This window comes from Lissotriton helveticus, chromosome 9, assembly GCF_964261635.1.
Source record: "Lissotriton helveticus chromosome 9, aLisHel1.1, whole genome shotgun sequence".
NCBI lineage: Eukaryota > Metazoa > Chordata > Amphibia > Caudata > Salamandridae > Lissotriton > Lissotriton helveticus.
Genome location: NC_136070.1, coordinates 803,636,685 through 803,654,237, shown reverse-complemented (window position 1 = coordinate 803,654,237; position 17,553 = coordinate 803,636,685). Strand labels below are relative to the sequence as shown.

General features: G+C 45.9%; 1 protein-coding gene across 2 annotated transcripts in view; it reads right to left on the bottom strand.

Moving 5' to 3' along the window:
- Window positions 1–17,553, bottom strand: part of LOC144781880 (NTPase KAP family P-loop domain-containing protein 1-like) — a 311,948-nt gene that overhangs the window by 107,687 nt on the left and 186,708 nt on the right. The window lies entirely within an intron of this gene.

Sequence of the window (17,553 nt, the reverse complement as noted above, 5' to 3'; positions counted from 1 at the left end):
CTAATTTTTAAACCTAATTTAATGTAAGAATAAGAAGTGTTTCTCTGAGTGCAGAGATAGGCAAGTGAAAACGCTGCAGCCCTGTACTGTCGCATTCTAGTACTACTTACTTTTCAGTAACAATGCATGCAGTAGGGCATGCAATTCCTTTTTGTCACTTAAAAAGATTTATGGTTAGCTTTGTACCCAAAGATTTCTTTATCTTGAATTATTGTTTGTCCATGCTGTGCTTTTTTTTTTCTCTCAACAAAACCTACCCAAAAAGAAACCCCCATTCCCATCCATTTTCCAAACCCTAACCCTCTTCCCCCGGGTTGTGTGGTTTTGCTTGATGTGTGACTAAATGACATCAATAATTCCACACACTTGCTGGGGGAGGATAAGGTCATAGCAACAGGCTGGTGAAGGAATCCGAGGATATATTCTAGACTTACTCAGCTTCAGTACTATTTCTTGTAGTAGTAGCCAATGTCAAAGAAATTCAACGCAAGTACTAGTTATACTTCCAATACTTTACCATTTGTTAGGCTCTGTGTGGCACTGTTCTAGTGCACTGTCACCTGCTATATTCTCTATCATACCGTTGTAATGCTACAGTAAGGACAAACCAGGTTTCATTTTCTTTTTTTCCATAGGCATGCAACTGCCACTGTGTCACACCACTAGTACCACCGCAATGAGGACATTTCAACCGCCCAGGATTGCCAACCTTAATCGCCATTTCCCGTGGAGCCAGCCCTGGGCCTAGCCCTACTTTCAAACACAAATTACAGGTAAGATAAGCGTTTGGTGGGAGGTAGTATAATGGAGTATTAGGAATAGACAAGAGATTGACGGTAGTACTACTAAAGTCCTAGGACTCTTCATGAAAACAAACTTACTGTTAAACCCCACCCACCAGACTCAAAAGCAGTAAAAAACAGGTATGGTCAGATAAAGTTTCAAAAAGTATATTTTTGTAGCCCTAACAAAATAATCTCCCGCAAGACCCTCCCTAACCCCAACGATTGTCCTTCAAAAGTCCCACAACCCAACTCCCAATTCCCACCCCCCAAAAGTCTCTAAAAAAGGGGCAAGGGACACTACACTACGGGAGGGTGCTGTTGACTTTAGCGGCCAGGGCATCATACTCCTTGCGGAGGGTGGCATGGTCGAAGCGGAGGCCCTCCACCAAGTTCTTGTAGGTATGGACCTCCTGCTCCAGGTAGGACACTCTTAGGGATAAGCGGCGCTGGCGTGCTTTGCAACTCCTGTGGGGGGCAGCTGATGTCTTTGCTGCTCGGCGGTGGCGGTTGGCTTTGGTAGCCCGGCTCCGTACCGCAGCCCGTGGGTGCATGGAGGAGGATGCAGCTGTACCAGTGGATGTTGTACCGGTAGACTGCGTCTCCTCCTCCTCCAGGGCCACCAGCCGCCGATATTCGGCGACAGTGGCATCCAGCCTCCGTTGCCGGGCCATTTGAGCCAGCTCCCTCCTTGATGGCCTTCTGGTTGATTTGGAAGGAGCAACTATATGAAGAAAGAAAGACATAGTCACTCTGTAACCAATGCTCCTTAAGATTAACACAAAATGATTGAGCAGAAAGTTGTGTCACAGTACAAGTAGCAAATTGAAAGCACAGTACATAACTATTGAGGACAGTATCTATCTAACCTCCCACTTCTTCATCCTTGCTCTAACATTAGTGGGAGTTTAAGGAACAAATTCTACAAGCACTATGGACTTCCATTACAGTCGACTATGACAGTACACCAGTTATTCTTCTTCTTCTCTCTTGTTTAGGAAAATTGGTACGTTATCTTATGCAAGCCGGCATAATGCCAGCGCAGTGAACTTGCACCCGAGAAAAACAGACGCACAACATGATGAGTGAGACAGACTTGCGTTACTGTACCGGTCCAGTACATGCAGGTGGTGAAGCTCTTACTTTTCTATTACAGGTGGCACTGAGAATACTCTGGTAAAAGGGCTACTGCTTAATTAATTTAGCTTTCACCCTACAGTGCAAATGAGTACTAGAAAAGGAAAATGAAGAAGCTAAATAATCTGATTATCTATCACTTCACATGGGATGTATTTGATGACATATGGGATGACTTTAGATGCTTTGCTTATTATTGAGTGAACAGTGTGCCCACACATGAATGACGTACTACTACTAAACTAAAGTTATTAACCCCTTCGACGCTGATGACGAGCTGGGCTCGTCATGAGGTAGCCTCCTCGCACGCTCATGACGAGCCCAGCTCGTCACGTAAAGTGCGATTTTAAAAAACCCAGCGTACGGGCGGAATTCCGCCCGCACGCATGCGGTTAAGAGAGGTAGGGAGTGTCCACCGTAATAACCGGATATATGCTGTGCTTGCAGTTGCAATACAAACTACTGCTACTATTCATGGTAGTATTTGGAGAAAATTACAACTTCTTTTCCTTGCCTTTCCTACACTGGAACGGACGTGCGGGTGCGGTGTTACATGCTCTTCAAAGTAACACTTAGTTCATCCAGTGACCGTCTACTCTCTCTAGATACACATATGCTATCTAAGAGTCCGATAATACCATGATCCAGGCATCCATCCATTCAAAGTATATGCACACATACAGTTTCTGTTTCACCCACCCAGGCTGTTCTCCTTCCACCCATCCTTGCTTCATCATTCACCCAGCCATGCACCATACCATATTCTTTCCTTCCCAGCCACCTCGGGGACCAAGCAAACACATATCATTCTCCTTTGCCAGTCATCATTACATTTCTCGTCCTTCCACACCTACTTACACCCTTCTTTCGCTTTTCGTTCATCCCATCCATCAAGTTCATCTCAGATCTTATTGGGATTCTTCTCGCCGAAAACTTCACAGCTAAGTCGAAGTACATTTAGAGGAGGCTACTACCTGGTTGATTTATAATACACCCATGCAGAAAGCACACTATGCAGTCTTCAATCTCAATAAGTAAGGAATATATAGCTTACCTCTGTCCGCCACCACCGTGTGAACCCTCACAGGCACGTCCGGCACTTGCACCGCCTCCTCCCCAGAGCTGTCCCCCTCGTCCAATACCACCACCTCCGCGCTGGCCCCGCCACCAGATGTTCCACCTACAAAGTACATTTAAGAATGTTAGAATACACCACTCACTACTATATAATATTTGGTCTAGGAGGAATAAAGAAATGTGAAAAAAACAGAATACAATGTAATAATTTGTGTCTGTCTACTCTAAAGTAAAAATGTCCCTTTTTCCAGGGAAGGCTGTTGTCTTGCTGCACTTTTTGGCACAACTGATGAATGCTTGCTTTTTATTTTTAACACGCACCACTTTTTCTCCTAACAGACTGAAGCTTGACTTCTAAGAACACGAGCAGGATCAAGTTCAAACCAGGTGAGAGCTCGGCTCGACCACAAGAAATGTGTCCAATTAATCGTCAGCACTAAGCACTTTTCCATTTTCAGTTAAACGTTTAGTTTTATGACAAAGTTGATTTTTAGAAATGTGTTTAGTTTTAATAAAGCTTTTAAACTTAAATAGACTCTGTGGTTTTTGGTCCTCCAGACTAGAGTGGATGAGCTAAAGGTTGTGGAATTTTTGCAAGCATGAGTCTGTGCCTCTGACACTTCTTGACTCTGACTCCGTACTCTTGTCCTGCGTTGGATAATCTAATCATCATTGGGGATCAATCATCGGTGACTTTGGGAGCTAAATGACTCTGCCACACTATCTAGTCAGTAAGGAGATTGGGGGTTCAACTACAAAGTCTGTTATCACTGAGGTATGTGGAAAGTCTAACAGCACCTATTAAAATTGATAAGCTAAGCAATGCATTATTTAGTGTCCATAGTTCTGTTTGTGCAGATTTGTCCCTGCAACAGTAGTAGAATGGATTGTCCTACTAGCCAAACCAAAAGTCTACAAGAAGATCAAAGACGATTTAGAAAAAATCGAATGAGGAACGCTAGGAAAAAATAGGTACTCTATATTAAAATTAAAACTTACTGGGGCCAGCAAAGGAGCCCTCGCCTGATCGCTCCTGGCCTGCGACTGAACAGCACCCTCCTCCTCCTCCTGTGTCCTCTTGCCCCTGGGGGGAGCTGATGTACAACATGAAAGAAAGAAAGACCAGAAAACATGGATGATATTTGTCAACCAAATCAAACATTTCAAAAGAACAATAACAAAATATTTTGGCGAAATAGCAAATAGACAACTATTCCACGGGATATATTGACCGATCTCATGTGGTCTACTACGTTATTGATTTGCGGACCGTTGACTTGGAAAGTTCCTATGTAACTCACTAAACAAACTACTAAAAGGTTTGCCTAGGCCTGGCAGGCAGCAGTCCGCAGCACGCGAAGTGACAGACAAAGTCCATCATGCTTGCAGATCAGTGAATACTCAAACTATCAATACACCGACCACCACCACTATTTCTTCTTATAGCCATGTGTCTAAAGGAAGGACTGGACTTGAGTCTGTAGGGGCTGATTTTGAAGCCCTTTGCGGCTCTTTTGCTCCATTGTTGCGTGACTTTTGTGACGCAGCGGCAGAACAAAAGAGGCGCCATGGTGCGGCGTATATTAACAAATTGACGCATATGGGAGATGCATCACGTTGTAAAGCCCTGCGCCATCAGGGGGCGTTCCGGCGCAAGGGAGGGCGTTCCTGCGCAGGAACGAATCCTAAAAGTGGCTGAGGGAAATCTACAAGATGTCAATCAGTCGCTTTTAGGACAATGATGTGTGAGTCAAACCCTGCGCCTGCTTGAAGCCGACGTACGGCTTGATGCAGCATTGGGGAGATAGGGCACCCCAGAGCATTGCTGGAGCTGCGCCATCGTTGGCACGCAACTCCAGCAATGCGCCGCCTTTATGGCACAGATGCGTAAGGCTTCTGTGACGTTTTGGGCCCATGGTGCGCCACATTGTAAATACGGCGCACCATGGGTGGTGGTGGCATGGCGCACAATTACTGGCGCATCCCTGCTACTTTGCAGGGATGCGCCGGTAATTGAAAATCTGACCCTTAGTGTCTAGCATTACGCAGTTCTTTACACTACACTTATACATAATTTCTCAGGCCAATGAAATGAACACAAAATAGAAAACAAATAAGCATAGTAGCAAGGCTACTGAGAAGGAGAGCAGTGCACCTGAAATGCATAGAAGATTTTGAAATATAATTTACCTAGTCAAGTCAAGTCAAGTCAAGATTTATATAGCGCGCTACATACCTATAGGGTCTCAAGGCGCTTGAGAAAGGGTGGGGAATTACTTGTCGAATATCCAAGTTTTGAGTTGCTTTCTGAATGCTAGGTGGTTCTGAGTAAGGCGAAGGTGAGTGGGAAGTGAGTTCCAGGTTTTAGCTGCCAGGTAGGAGAAGGATCTACCACCCATCGTAGTTTTGTTGATGCGGGGTACAATGGCGAGGGCTTGGTTGGAGGATCGTAGCTGACGGGAGGGAATGTAGAAGGACAGTCGTGTGTTGAGGCATTCTGGTCCAAGTTCGTAAAGTGCTTTGTGTGCGTGGGTTAGGAGGCGGAAGGTAATCCTCTTATTTACGGGAAGCCAGTGGAGGTTTTTCAGGTGACCAGAGATGTGTTCTTTACGCGGGATGTCTAGTATGAGTCTGGCTGATGCGTTCTGGATGCGTTGGAGTTTTTTCTGGAGTTTTGCGGTGGTACCGGCGTATAGGGTGTTTCCGTAGTCCAGGCGGCTTGTGACCAGTGCGTGTGTGACCGTTTTTTTAGTTTCGGTGGGGATCCAGCTAAATGTTTTTTTGAGCATGCGAAGGATGTTGAAGCAAGATGATGAAACGGCGTTGACTTGTCTGGTCATCGAGAGTGAGAAGTCCAGGATGACGCCCAGGTTCCGTGCGTGGTCCGTCGGGATGGGTGCTTTTCCAAGGGCCTCTGGCCACCAAGAGTCATCCCAGGCGGAGGGGGAGGTGCCTAAGATGAGGACTTCTGTTTTGTCTGAGTTCAGTTTCAGACGGATGTGCTTCATCCATTCGGCTACTTCTTTCATTCCTTCGTGTAAATTGGTTTTGGCGGTGTTAGGGTCTTTGGTTAGTGAAAGGATCAGTTGAGTGTCGTCAGCGTAGGAGATGATGTTGAGGTTGTGTTGGCGTGCGATGGTCGCGAGGGGACTCATGTATACGTTGAAGAGGGTGGGGCTGAGTGACGATCCTTGTGGCACGCCGCAGATGACTTCAGAGGCCACTGACTTGAATGGTGGGAGGTGGACTCTCTGGGTTCTTCCGGTAAGGAACGAGGTGATCCATTCCAGTGCTTTTCCTTGGATTCCGACGTTACTGAGGCGTTGCAGGAGGGTGCTATGACAGACTGTGTCGAAGGCAGCGGAGAGGTCGAGGAGGATGAGGGCGACTGTGTCTCCATTGTCCAGTAGAGTTCGAATGTCGTCTGTTGCTGCGATAAGTGCGGTCTCGGTGCTGTGTTTGGCTCGGAAGCCAGACTGTGAGGAGTCGAGGGATTTGTTGGCTTCGAGGAAGGTGGCGAGCTGGTTGTTGACAGCTTTCTCGATGACTTTGGCCGGGAATGGAAGAAGCGAGATGGGGCAGTAGTTTTTGAGTTTGGTGGGGTCAGCTGTGGGTTTTTTCAGAAGGGCGCTAAGTTCTGCGTGTTTCCAGCTTTCCGGGAAGGTGGCGGAGTTGAGGGAGCAGTTGATGACATCTCGGAGGTGTGGTGCTATGATGGAGTCTGCTTTGTTGAAGATGTGGTGAGGGCAAGGGTCTGTGGGGGATCCGGAGTGGATGGAGTTCATCAGGCGGATGGTGTCCTCGGTAGAGATTGGGTTCCAGTCGTTAAGGATGTTCAAGGGGGGTGAAGGTCCTGCCGAAGGTTGGGTGGGTTGGTCTCCGGGTCGGTTGTCGAAGCTGTTGTGGATGTCTGCGATTTTGTTGTGGAAGAAGGAAGCTAGGGAGTCGCAGAGGGCTTGGGAGGGGGTGATGTCGTTGGAGTTGGCTGAAGGGTTGGTAAATTCTTTGACGATGTTGAATAATTCCTTGCTGTTGTGGGCGTTGTTATCAAGTCGGTCTTTGAATGCGGCTTTCTTGGCAGACCGGATGAGTTGGTGGTGTATGCGGGTGGCGTTTTTGAAGGCGTCCCTGGTGCTGGTGTTTGGGTCTTTTTTCCAGGTCTTCTCAAGGGAGCGACAGAGTTTCTTCGATTTCTTAAGATCATCGTTGAACCAGGAGGCGTTTTTGCTGCCTAGTTTGATTTGATGTTTTTTCAAGGGTGCTAGGATGTCGGCGCTGTTGGATAGCCATTGGGAGAGGTTGATTGCTGCTTGGTCGGGGTTTGAGGAGTGGGCAGGGGGGTTTTGAAGAAGTGATGAAGAGATCTGATCGATGGTGATTTTGTTCCAGTTTCTTCGCATAGTAGGTTGAGGATGGTTGTGGGTTGTGGTCTTCTTGTAGATAAAGTGAACGCAGCTGTGGTCTGTCCAATGGAGAGCTGTGGTGTGACGGAAGGAGACATGTTTGCTGGAGGTGAAGATAGGGTCGAGTGTGTGACCTGCATTGTGGGTGGGGGTAGTGACAAGTTGTTTGAGTCCGGGTTGGCGAGATTGTCCAGAAGGGTGGTGGTGCTGCTGTCATTGCTCTTTTCCAGGTGAAAATTGAAGTCTCCCAATAAAATGTAGTCCTCGGAGGGGAGGGCGTGTGGGGTGATAAAGTCAGTGATGTCGTCCCTTAATTGTGCACGGGGTCCTGGAGGCCGGTAGAGGAGGGTGCCTCTGAGTGTGGTCTTGGGGTCGGTGTGGATCTGGAAGTGGAGGTGTTCGGCGCTGGCAAGGTTGGCGTCAGAGCTGGTTGAGATGCGGATGGAATTCTTATGGACAATAGCGATGCCTCCTCCTGTTTGCTTGATGCGGTCCTTGCGGATGATCTTGTATCCTTCCGGGATGGCAATGGTGATGTCTGGGGCTGAAGAGGCATTCATCCAAGTTTCTGTTAGGAAGGCGACGTCTGGTGAGATGGTGTCTAGTAGATTCCAGAGGTCGATGGCGTGTCTGTGGACTGAGCGGGTGTTGAGCAGGATACATTTAAGGTGGTTGGTGTCAAGTCTCTGTATGGTGTTGGCGGATGAGGAGTTGGTTTTGGTGCCGTCGAACTTGCAGGAGTTGCAAGAGAAGGGTCCATGGGTGTGTCCAGGAGCGGCTTGGGCGCAGTTGGGGGATCGGCCGGGGTTAAGGGCTACGAGGGTGGTGGCATCGTAGGTGATGCGAGTGGGCTGGGCATTACGGGAACCAGGGGGACTGGCCCTGGGCGCGGTCCAGGCGCGGACGTGCGTAGACGGGCTTTCCTTTGGCGCACCTTCGGCGAGGCCGTAGCGCGTGGACGCTGCGCGTGTGGACATCCGTCATAAATGGAGAGTGGAGGGGGCGGAGCGTGGGAGGGTCAGCTGGGAGGCGGGGAGCGGGGAGGAGACACGGGCAGAAGTAAACAAACACAAAGATGGCCGCCCGGTAGCTAAAACGAAACTGGGGCACAGCCGGAGTTGTAATGTTCCTCAAACAAAGTATACTGTGATGCCTATCGTGCAAATGCAGTAAGTCGCTCTGCAACGGTATCAATGCACAAAGACAATGCCAGATAGAGACGATGCCAAGCGCGAGCAAAGTAGCTAGTACAGCAATTAAAGTGCGATGTGAATATACGATACCAAGCGCTGTAAAGTGATCAACAATGCGCTATGTCAGGGCAGGCAGCAGAACTCAGTGCAGGCAGGCAGCGGGGAGCAGAGCGTCCGATGTGCGAGCAGAGTGCTGGGTGAGCGACCACCAAGGAGGGAATCCAGATGGTCACAGAGTCGGAGAGGACGGGGCGAGAGTAATGTATTCGTGTGTGGGAGGGTCAGCTGGGAGGCGGGGAGCGGGGAGGAGACACGGGCAGAAGTAAATAAACACAAAGATGGCCGCCCGGTAGCTAAAACGAAACTGGGGCACAGCCGGAGTTGTAATGTTCCTCAAACAAAGTATACTGTGATGCCTATCGTGCAAATGCAGTAAGTCGCTCTGCAACGGTATCAATGCACAAAGACAATGCCAGATAGAGACGATGCCAAGCGCGAGCAAAGTAGCTAGTACAGCAATTAAAGTGCGATGTGAATATACGATACAAAACGCTGTAAAGTGATCAACAATGCGCTATGTCAGGGCAGGCAGCAGAACTCAGTGTAGGCAGGCAGCGGGGAGCAGAGCGTCCGATGTGCGAGCAGAGTGCTGGGTGAGCGACCACCAAGGAGGGAATCCAGATGGGAAACCCTTCCCCTTTGTGGGCTTCTTCCCGGCTCCCTTTGCCATGGTCTGGGCAGAAAGGAAGCAAAATAAGAAATAAGAAATAGAACAGGGAAGAAGAAAAGAAAAGCGTTTAAAAAAAGTAGTTTAAAATGAACAAAAAGTAGCAGAAAACACAAAAATATAGAGCTAGAAAAATAGAGGGATAGATAATGAGTAAAATAGATCAAAATAAACTTCAAACAAGCAAAGGATGGCAGAGATTAAGAAAGGATACAGAGAGCATGCCCAGAACCATAGCAATGAATGAGAAACAAGATGGCCGCGCCCGTTCACGACCGCGTGGGTAAGTTCGCACGAGATTTTCCTCGCGATCACACGCGAACATGTACGAGCGAGCCGCACACTTTGCGAGATTACACATAGCGCCCGGAAACGGAATTACGTCACGCAAACAAGATGGCCGCGCCCATGTACGACCGCTAGGGTAACTTCGCAAACGTTGCGCTACAAGCGGCCTGCGAACATGCAAAAAATCACGCGAACAAACACGCAGCAAAACACAAATCGTGTATTCGCACGAATTCGCGGCATCCGAAAACGATCTCGCACGGATTCACGCCCCGCAAATTGCGCGAAATTGCAGAAAAAAGATTTTTGCAAAACTGAAAGCAATCAGCAGGTGCAAAAGTTCAATCTTAACATTAGTAACCATTCACTCTAGTGCTTCCTGAGGGGCCCCTCCAGAGTTCAGTTGCCTATTTGCAACTATTCTATGACCCTGCTCTGACCCTCACAGCAGGCTCATAGAATAGCTACAAGTAGGCCATAAAGGTCCTGTGAAAAAAAAATGCACTGCAACAGAAAGCAAATTACAGATAAGGAAGGAAGCAGGTGCCAGCCAGACTGGAAGTTTAAAAATCAGTGACACATTAATCAACCCCAAATTAATTCATGGCAGTTGAAGCAGGTCAGGTGTGCTTGCTTTTTTTCACCCCCATAATCTACAGTGATAAACCAACCAGAGGGTGGCAGTGAGGATGTACCAGAGGGTGGCATGGGTGTACCATAGGGTGGCAGTGGTGAAACAGAGGGTGCTGTGAACCTGTGATGATGAACCAGACGTAGAAACAACATGGTTGCGTTGCGAGCCGAAAAGTAAGTTCGCAATTGCGAACTGGTAAACAAACCTCGCGAACTGGCAGAAACCCTTGCGAACACAAAAAAACACAAAAATCCGCAAATTCGCAAGAGTTTGCGGATTTTGCGGATTGCGAATCCGTAAATACGCAAGTTCGCGTACGCCAGATTCGCTAAATCCGCCCATGCTTACTTGTGAATGTAGAGGGATGTGTGTGATTTTAACAAACGTAAAGTTTTGATTATGTTAATGGAGTTTCATGTAGTATTCAGTTAGTGGAAGTCCAAGGTCGGTTTTAAGTATAATTTGATAATGTTCTTGTATTCACAATTTTGGTTGTCTGATAGTGTTACCCATATGGATTTTAAAGCATAGGCAGAGTATGATTTAGACCACATATGTTGCTACTGCAGCTAATCCATTGTTTGATGGGTATCCAAGTAAGGTTTTACTTTGTACATAGAACAGTCATGACAGTTGTAGAAACTGGGTGATTTTGTGAGGGAGGTGGTAGTAAGTTGTCTTTTAACCTTAAATTGGCAGGAGCAAATAATTTGTTTTAAGTTTGTGGCTCCTTGTCGTAAGCCCATCTGGGGTTGTAAAAAGATGCAATCATGGAGGGAAAGGTTGTTAGTTAGGAGGTGTCAATGTTTCTTCCCTACTTGATGAATTAGCTGATGAACATTATGGAATTGTGTTAGGAATCACAGGTTCCTCCTGTTAGTAGAGCTGTTGGATTTGGTATTGTTTGCTAGTAATGCATTCTGTGGAGTTTGGGTACACATTTTTTACAGTCCATTGAAAATAACACATGTTATAGCCCTATGTCAGAGCCTATCAAGCTATTCATTTGATTGGTTTTGAAAGTTGTTTCCTGGGAACAGTTCTAATGAATCCTGAGTATTTCCTCCTTGGGGATGTTTCTAATTTTTTCTGGTGGGTGACAGCTGTCTGCCTATAGAATGGACGTTGCTGTGGTTCCTTTTTGAAATAGTGTGACATGCAATCTGTTGTCCTCAAAGTAAATGGTGAGATCCTGAAAGTTGAATTGGTTAACTGAAAACTCTGAGGAAGTTTAATATTCCATATGTTGGTATTGATGAGTTTCAAATATTGTTGAAGTTTCCTTACATCTCCATGCCAGATGCACAGAATATCGTCAATATACAGTCCGCAGTATATGCAAAAAGAACAATTGATGGACAGAATGCAGAACAATGTCATACATTCACCACAGTACAGAGATCTGGGCCTAAATGCATCCTTTTTTCACTCACCATGCCATTCCAGTTTGTACCCAGCCATTTGCAAATCAGTCTTGACCATGTACACAATGGGAACCGTCCAGCCCAAACTGACAGGCCAGGTCCTCCTTGGACAGGAAACAAGCATTCAAGGACCAGTTTCGGGGTTTCACCCCTCATTAGCCAGTGTAGCTTGACTCCTGCAGCATGGAGAGCATGGGACCACGTCTGGGCATACCTGTCCCACTCGGGTGACCAATGCAAAAAGAACAATAGATGGACAGAAGGCAGAACAATGTCATACATTCACCCCAGTACAGAGATCTGGGCCTAAATCCATCAGTGTTTTTGTCCCCAGGACATTCCACTTTGAACCCAGCCATATGCAAATCAGTCTTAACTCCCCATAGGAACAGTCCAGCCCGAACTGCCAGGCCAGGTCCTCTCTGGACTGGAAACAAGCATCCCAGGACCAGTTTTGGGGTTTCACCCCCTCATCAGCCTGGGTAGCTTGACTCCAGTGGCATGGAGAACATGGGACCCTCGTCTGGACTTACCCGTCCCACTCGGGTGACAAATACAAAAAGAACTATTGATAGACAGAATGCTGAACAATGTCATGCATTCACCCCAGTACAGAGATCTGGGCCTAAATCCCTTGTTTTTCTGCTCCTCATGCCATTCTAGCTTAGAATCCTCCGGCCATATCCAAATCAGTCTTTACCCTGTTCCCCATGGGAACAGTCCAGCCTGAACTGCCAGACCAGATCCTCCCTGGACTGGAAACAGGTTTTGGGGTATCACCCCTCATCAGCCAGGCTACCTTGACTCCAGTGGCATGGAGAGCACGGGATCCAAGTCTGGGCATATCTGTCCTACTAGGGGTGACGAATTCAAAAAGAACAATTGATGGTCGCCCTAAGTGGGAAGGGTATGCCAGGACATGGGTCCCATGCTGTCTGCGCTACTGGATTCAAGCTAGCCTGAGATGCGTGGCGTGGTGAGCAAAAGAACAACAGATTAATCCCAGATATTTGTGACTGGGGTGAATGTTTGCATTGTTCAGCATTCTGTCCATCATTTGTTCCTTTGCATTCAACTGTATAGCATAAACTGAGTTATTAGAACTTCTTGGATAAATCCTCCTTTCCTAATGAGAAGATATCACCATGTTTGCAAGCCTCGGCGGCTGCAGTCAGAATTTTTTTTTTCGAAGACTACATCTTTTCCTGGATGACCTTGCTGCAGTATCTTAAAACAAGTTGACTTTCAAACTTGTATGAGTAAGCCAACACCCAAAGAGAAGTAGCATATGACCCCACTGTCGCATCCAAAGATGAAATAAGGGTTCTTGGCAAAGATGACTATTTCCTTCAAAGTCATGTCCACAATGAGAAATCTTTTATCGCACCCTAAAATATTGAAAGCCCCAGCAAAATCTAGACACATTTTCTCCCAAGTACCTTTCGGCCATTCCGCAGGACACAAAGGTGCTGTGGTAGTCCTCTAATGTTTGTCGGAACACAAACACTCAGCACACTTCTCTAGAAATTTCCTAACATGACCATCAATCCCTGGCCACCAGTAACTCTTTTTGATCCTTCTAACTGAAGCAGTAATCCCCAGATGCCCTTCAGGAGCAAGAGCAATGATTTTGCTATGCAATCCTAAAGGAGGCACAAACTGGCCTATTTAACAATGATGCCAACCAGGTATAATTCAGATGCCACCTGAGCAAAATATATAATCTCCATACTTAAATTTCTATCACATGGCCACACTTCTATCAAGAATTCTTCAACTCTGTTCAAACACTCATCATTGGTACAATAGTCATCCCATTCCATTTCTGTTATCTTAAATTGTTCTGTAGCATCACTTATCTTCAGGACAAATTCATCTTGATTTATATACCTCTAATGACTATCTGCATCTTCAACAGTCAATCATGGGAGACAGTCTGCATTGACATTTTTACCTCTAGGCAAATATTTAACATCAAAATGGAATTATTGTAACCTTGACAACAACCTAATAAGTCTCGAAGAAGCAAGTATCACCCAACATATGCATCAAAGGTTTGTGATCAGTATATAATGCAAACGTAGTACCTCAAATATACATTTTGAAGTTTTCTCTCTCTCATGAGCAAGCTAATGCCTCCCTCTCGATAGTTCTGCAATTCTTCAACACAGCGCTTAGCATTCTAGACACAAACACTACAGTTCATTCTTGCCCTTTCACGAATTGTCTCAACACTGCCCTAAAACCTTTAAAACTTGTGTAAACGGCAATGATAGTTTGCTCCCCATGAGTAGAAGGTATGAAAGCAGAGGCATTAACAATGAGCCTTTTAACACTATCAAAAGCTTCCTGTATCTCCTCAGACCATGCATACTTTAAGTTTTTCTTTATCAAACCCCTCAGAGGTTGCACAATCATGACACACCCCCGCACAAACCTATCATAGTACTCACTAAGACCAAGAAATGCCCTAAGGGAATACTTGTCTGTAGGTACAGGCGAAACATTGATTGCCCGTCAAAAAAGACAATTTAGGCTTAATACCTTCATGTGAGATGTTATGCCCAAGAAAATTCACTTCATCGGTCTGAAATTTGCATTTGCCTAAATTAACAGTCATACCATGCTTCTCAAGTTTATGAAACACCTTTTCTAACAGTTCATAATGTCGCTCAATGTTTTCTGTATGAATAAGGATATCATCCTGAAAGGCTTGGATGCCAATTTCCCCACCATGCATTCAATCTATTAGCCTCTGAAAAACACTGGCAGGGGATGCCATCCCAAATGGCATCAGCTTGTACATGTAGGCTCCACATGGGGTTTCAAACATTGTCAATGAATGGGATTCCTTAGTAAGTGGAATCTGGGGGCATGCTGAACGCAGATCAATGGTGGTGAAATGCTTACATCCACCAAGAATGGCCAGCATATCATGAATCCTTAGAAGGGGGTGACAATCGACTAGAATATTGCATTTCAACACTCTCAAGTCAGTCCATACATAAACGTATGGCAGCTGAAACCCCCTCAGATGACTCCACTCGTGTGATAATGCCTTGAGTACGCATTTCGTTCCATAATTTGTTTTTAATCTCCCCTTGCTGAAGTAGGCACAGCTCTGACATTTTGAGCAACAGTGATGGCATCACATTACAACTTAATAGTATGCTCAAACCCTTTAACTGTCCCTACCTCGTCACTAAACTAAGATGCATATTTTGTGACATGAACATTCAAGATACTCTCATTATCACATTTGTGCACCTGTTTTACAGATAAAATAGATAAGTCCCCTAATATTACAGGTTCAGGATGGCCAGGTCTGAGAATCATGCCCAGGCCAGCTTGATCTTGCCACCCTAAAATATTCTGTTCATTCAATGCACAAGGATGGTAATTGGGGAGCCAGACTCAGCTATAACACCTAACCTGACTGACACCTAACCTGACTGCACCAACTTGCACCTCACAAATAGGACCTTTACATTTTTTATTAGAACCATTAAGCATATTACCATTAACAACACATTGTTCAACCCTTCACACAAAGTTTCATCCTCTATACTAACCTGGTTAACTTTATATTTACATAAACAAAATAGAATCCACTACAGTGGTGAAAGTGGTCCCTACAGTGGTAGGGAGCACACAGTGTTGTGTAAAATACCCCTCACACACCAACAGGCCCCTTGGTGTCATGCTTCATCATTGGGGTCTTCGCACCCCTCTGCGGGATGCGGCGTGCTACGACTCACGACTACGTAGGAGCACTTGAAGTGTACTATGTGTTGGTGTGTGAAGGGAGTTAAGTGTGAGTGGTGAGGTAGTGAAATAGTGATGGTTTAAAAAATACCAGGCTCATAGGGTAAAAATTAATTTTATTAGGCCCTCGGCTGGTATCGTTAAAAGTGGGTGCAGGATGAGGTTGTTACTGTGTTTTAAGATACATCAACCTCAAAGAGTGCGTCGACATGACATGTTTTGGAGTACAAGAACTCCTTCTTCAGGACGAGAGAGTGCACAAACCTCCTCACCTTACTCACATGTAGTGTAGATGTCAAAGTGGTTATTACAAAAATTCTATCTACAAAAGAATTAGGTGTAATGTTCCTAATTGTGTTTATAATACAATGGTCTGTTGCGCCCAATTGGCGATATTAGAACAAGATCTGTAAAGATAAAAGGCAGAGTAAATCATATCATCACAGTAGGACGTATACTCTCATCAGGGAAATGACCTGTTCAAAAAATAAAGGGTAGTCTGTGACCGGGTGAGGTCTAGAACCCTAAAAAGAAAAAGACAAGGACACACATAGAAACTAGGACATACACATTACAATGAATTAATCATATGTTTCTCCTTAATGGTTGGAATATTGGAGACAGATTGATTTTTACAATGCTTACTTATATGTTAAGGCAGGATGGCCTCATGAGCCCTGCGTGGTATTGGGGGTTGTCTTCCGGCTCAATGCGGCAACCTAAAGGACATAGGAAGCTTAATTCAGGTACTGGTTGGTACTACTCACGGATAACGTAGATATGGTTCCCTAAGCATCAGACTCACGGTTACAGCAAACCTCACTGGACTGTCTTCCCCTCAACGCGGCTCCGACGTTATGCCGTGTGTTGAAGACTCGCCCCTTATATACTGCAAAGTCTGCTCTTAATTGCTACTTAACTCAAAGCGGATCAAGCCCAAAGAAGGAGCGTCAACCTGAAATGTTTGCCGGTTCTGCGCGGATGTGAAGGGCATTTCTCTGTCAAATGCGCATGCGCGTCGGAGCAGCGAGATGCCTGATTCACAGTATTTTACACAACACTGTGTGCTCCCTACCACTGTAGGGACCACTTTCACCACTGTAGTGGATTCTACTTTGTTTATGTAATTTACCAGGGGAGACCGAATCCACTTTCCCTCTCCCTCCCTCCTTTGTTAAAAAATTTGTCCTGAACAGCGCACAGCTGTGGGAACCCCTCTCTTGGACACACATAAGAACACGTGACAAACATTACATCCAAACATCTCTACCTCTTTGCGCAAAACATCAGAATGGAGGACGAACATGGCCTCACCTTCGGTGAGGATGATGTTGATAGGATCCTCGCAGAAGTCAATCCCTTTGAAGGATTAAGTAACAATGACCCAGGCCCATCAGTGGCGGACTGGGATTAACTCACAAACCTGAGGAAAGGCCAGATCAGGGCTGCTTTACATGGTCTCCTCATGAGAGAATACCTAAGGAACAAAATAGCTCCTCAAGGCCTGATTGTAAAAAACAAACCCTTTATTTTTCAGGACGATCTTGTTTTTAAAAAAGCCTGGTCGCTGATCTCATGGCATTGTACCAGAGACTGGCTGGTGCTAATAGTACAAACAGCCACAAGAATATCACAAGAACTTAAGGTTGATATCCAGAAATTGGAGGTACAACTGAAGGCTTCCATCTCACCCGCAGCCTTGAAGAAAGGTCTGGAGGAACTTAATCAACAAATGACAGACTTTGAAATCACCCTCAAGACAAGTAAGTTTAACAAACTTAAGAAAGATAAGGACCGATTCACTGCAGAGAGGGCATACCCTTATACTAAAGCGGACTATGTGGCAAAGGACAATACGAGTGACACTGATAGTGTGAGCTCAGATGGCAGCTCCACTAGTACCAACTTGGGTGGTTTTCAACAAAGAAGGCAACAAAGAGGAGGTTACCGACAGAAGGGGGAACCCAGTATCCACGCCAAAGACGCTGGAGAGGTTTTCAAGGACCACCTCAATTCAACCCCTATCAAGGGCAGTTCCAACCACCACAATATCAATACGGTCCACCACCGATGGGACCTATGTACCCACAATGGGGACCAGACCCAACACCCGCACCCCAAAC